Raw genomic sequence first — 4,048 nt, 5'->3', positions numbered from 1 at the left:
AGAATCTAGAATTTATTTAGTCAGGAATCCTCATGGCATAAAGTGAACAAGTCACATTCATCCTATTCTTCAAGGTCTCAATTTGATCTGGTTCTTCCAATCCCCATTCATTCTATTTCTTACTTGTAGATGTCTGTTTTTCTCCAAGCTCTCACTCAACTGAAGCATTTCAGGATGCAGGGTAGGTTGGTTTTCTCCTCTCTGAGATTGTAGGTCTCACATAATCCTTACAATGACAGGCCTTGGAAATGAGGACAGCAGAAGAAGAGCCACTCACCAGCGAGGAATCCCTCATCAGTTTGAAAGGACAGGAACTGGATTACTCTGTGCCCTGGGGGAGACCTCAACTTGTCAGCAAACCACAGGATATCACTGATGTGGAGAATCACTGACTCCCTGCTCCAGGGTTTTTTGCTCAGCACTTTGATCACAACTGCTGTGCTGTTAACAGAGCAGGTGGAGCGGGAGGGCTTGCCTGTCCAATAGCACTGCTCTGGGTGAGGTGTCCCAGACTCCCAGGTGCTTCCACTAATCCAGGAAGCAGGAGCAGCAGAGACCAACTCGTCGTGACAAAAGCAGACGGCTTTGACCGAAGAGGGACACGGTGCCTTCCTAAGGGTAGACCCCCCAACCATGGCCAGCCTCCCAGCTACCCTTTAGTGAGTGTTCACAAGGTCCCAAGCTGTGGACCAAGGCATTTCCAAACCTTACCTCAATCATCATTCCAAATGGAAAGATAAATACAATTGTTGATCCCCACTTTATTGGTGAGGAAGCTGACACTCAGAAAAGTTAAGCAACTTTAAGGTCACACAGCAAATAGGTGCTGAGAGCTTCTCTGTTCTATCTGAATTCAAAGTGCAGGCACTTAATCACTACAAAATGCTATTCCTTGCCAGGTAGGGTGGCTCACATCTAAATCCCATCTTCTCAGAAGGCTGAGGCAGGAGGATTGCGTGAGCCCGGGAGGTCAAGACCAGCCTAGGCAGCATAGCCAGACCCCCATCTTTAAAAAAATACAAAATGGCCGGGCTCGGTGCCTCAGCCTGTAATCCCGCGCCTTTGGGAGGCTGAGGTGAGTGGATTGCCTGAGCCTGCAGGTTCCAGACCTGCCTGGGCAGCAAGACCTCATCTCTACAATAAATCAAAAAATCAGCCGGGCGTGGTAGCGCATGCCTGTAGTTCCAGCTACTTGGAAGGCTGAGGCGGAAGGATCGCCGGAGCCCAGCAGGTTGAGGCTGCGGTGGCCGGGAGCGGCCACTGCACTCCAGTCTGGGCGACAGAGTGAGACTCCAACTCAAAAAAAAAAAATACAAAATGAAACAATTAGCCTGGCATGGTGGCTTATGCCTATAGTCCCAGTTACTCAGGAGGCTGAGGTGGGAGGATTGCTTGAGCCCAGGAGGCTGCAATGAGCTGTATTGCTCTGGGTGACAGTGAGATCATGTCTCTTTATTTTAAAAAATGCTATTCATACATGGGAGATGTTGATTACTCAATAAAGGTTATGAAAATCATTAGCCCAGCAGAAAGGTAAGTCTCACTAGCTCCTCTCTATATGTGGAGGGGAGGGCACCGAGGTTCTACCTTTCACTTGTGTGGTCATGGCTAATCCTTGATGACTCTACTTTGGACTCAAATGTCTGATTTGGAGGCTGATTTGATGAACACAGAAGTTGCTAATTAATTGCATGAGAGAAGAACAGCTGTGGATAGGTCCCAAAGTGAGGTTCATAGATACACCACTTCACTTGACCTTCAGAACATATAGAGGAAAGCCAGAGGTTCAGTAGGGTGAGTCACATAGCTATTAAAAAGAAGCAAAGAAAGAGCCGGGCTCGGTGGCTCAGCCTGTAATCCCGCGCCTTGGGGAGGCTAAGGTGAGTGGATTGCCCGAGCCCACAGGTTCGAGACCCGCCTGGGCAGTGAGACCTCGTCTCTACAATAAAAAAAAATCAGCCAGGCATTTTAGCGCATGCCTGTAATTCCGGCTACTCGGAAGGCTGAGGTGGAAGGATCGCTGGAACCCAGCAAGCGAGGCTGCGGTGGCCGGAAGCGGCCACTGCACTCCAGTATGGGCAACAGAGTGAGACTCCAACTCAAAAAAAAAAAGAAGCAAAGAAAGGATTTAACCGAGGACAATCTCCAAAGTAACAGGCTGCTTGCCCATAAGATGGATGAAATACCTTTTCAAGGTTCCCTTGTACCTTATGGTCATGTGACTTTGGGAGAAATTTAGGTGCTAAAAAGAATTTGAAATTATAGTGCCTGGCAAAAGGTAATCTGTGTTCATTAAATGTCATATTCTCTTTCTTCTCTGTTATTCTAGCCTTTTGTATATAGTACTTGTGTTTGGGCTAGTCAAAAATACTGATGGAAATACGATCATCTAAGGGATGATTCTTTCTCCTTAGAAGTTCCTTAGAGGTTACTTGGAGGTTCCTTCTCCTTGGAGTCATGGACCATGGGCATCTGGCAGCAAAATTTGATTTGTACCCTGCCAGGATCAGACATTGAACTAGCTGTAGTTTAGTAACTAAAGCAGACATCAGCCCTACCAATTATAGGTAATGATCTGTCAGGAAGCCAGACACTCAGACTTCTCCCTTAATCTCCCACTGACAACTTGTCAAGAAGCCTGTGGCATCTGCCTCCTCACTCTCTCTCCTACCTATAGCCCTCTCCTCCCTCACAATTTGAGTATCCATCATTCTCATCTGGACTTTGAAATGGCCTCCGACGTCCTCCCAACCTTCACTCTTACCCCTGCCAGTCACCAGCTCCTTAAGACTGCTGCCAGTGGGATATGTCCACAAGGCAAGCTGGACCACGTTACTCTCTATCCCCAGTTTTTTTCAAAAGAATAAAATGAAAACACGAAGTTTTCCTATAACAACAACAAAACGCATATCTATCTTCTGACCCAGCAAATCTAAGTATTTCTCCCCAAGAGAAATAAAGACATATTTTCACAAAAAAGATTTGTGTAACAATATTCACAATGGCTTTATTCATCAGCCAGAAAAATACCTCTAAATAACCATTAACAGAGAATAGATTACCAAACTGTGGTATACTCATGCTATAGAGTACTGCTCAGCATTTAAAAAAAACAAAAACAAAAAAACAACAATATGAATTAGGGTTACCAGATTTAGCAAATAAAAATGCAAATATTACATGGGACACACTTTTGCTAAAAAATGATTTGTAGTTTATCTAAGATGCAATTTTTTTTTTTTTTTGAGTTGGAGTCTCACTCTGTCGCCCAGGCTGGAGTGCAGTGGCATGCTCACAGCCACCGTAGCCTTGACCTGTTGGGCTCCTGCAATCCATCTGCCTCAGCCTTTCAAGCAGCTAGAACTGAACTTCAGGCACGCACCACCACATCCGGCTATTTTTTTTTTTTTTTAATTGTAGAAATGAGGTCTTACTAAATTCCCCGGGCTGGTCTCGAACCTACAGGCCTAGGCAATCCACTTAACTCGGCCTCCCAAAGTGCTGGGATTACAGGCTGAGCCACCGAGCCTGGACTGAAATTCAATATTCTACCTGGAAATTTAACATGGGTAAATCTCAAAAACAGTATGTAAAATAAAGTAAGTCAGCTGGGCTCGGTGGCTCAGCCTGTAATCCCACGCCTTTGGGAGGCTGAGGTGAGTGGATTGCCTGAGTCCGCGGGTTCGAGACCCACCTGGGCAGCGAGACTCATCTCCACAATAAATAAAAAAATCAGCCGGGCGTGGTAGCACATGCCTGTAATTCCAGTTACTTGGAAGGCTGAGGTAGAAGGATCGCCAGAGCCCAGCAGGTCGAGGCTGCGGTGGCCGGGAGCAGCCACTGCACTCCAGTCTGGGTGACAGAGTGAGATTCCAACTCAAAAAATAAATAAAGTCAAACACAGAAGAGTAGATCCTGAATTATTTCTTTTATATGAAGTTCATGAGCAGACAAAATTAATATTTGGTGACAGAAATTAGAACAGTAACAGCCTCTGGGAAGTAACGATTGCAAGGGGAGATGCCTAAGGGCCCTTTCTTTCTTTTTT

At 45.8% G+C, this 4,048-nt stretch overlaps 1 pseudogene; it reads left to right on the top strand.

The window, feature by feature from the left end:
- Positions 1–232: 232 nt before the first annotated feature.
- The window catches only part of LOC103261516, a 6,387-nt pseudogene continuing 2,571 nt past the window's right edge, over positions 233–4,048 (top strand).

The sequence above is a fragment of the Carlito syrichta genome, unplaced genomic scaffold (assembly GCF_000164805.1).
Source record: "Carlito syrichta isolate Samal-C Ts95f unplaced genomic scaffold, Tarsius_syrichta-2.0.1 Scaffold303726, whole genome shotgun sequence".
Taxonomy (NCBI): domain Eukaryota; kingdom Metazoa; phylum Chordata; class Mammalia; order Primates; family Tarsiidae; genus Carlito; species Carlito syrichta.
Note: the sequence above shows the minus strand (reverse complement) of the source record. Positions and strands in the feature narration are given on the sequence as shown.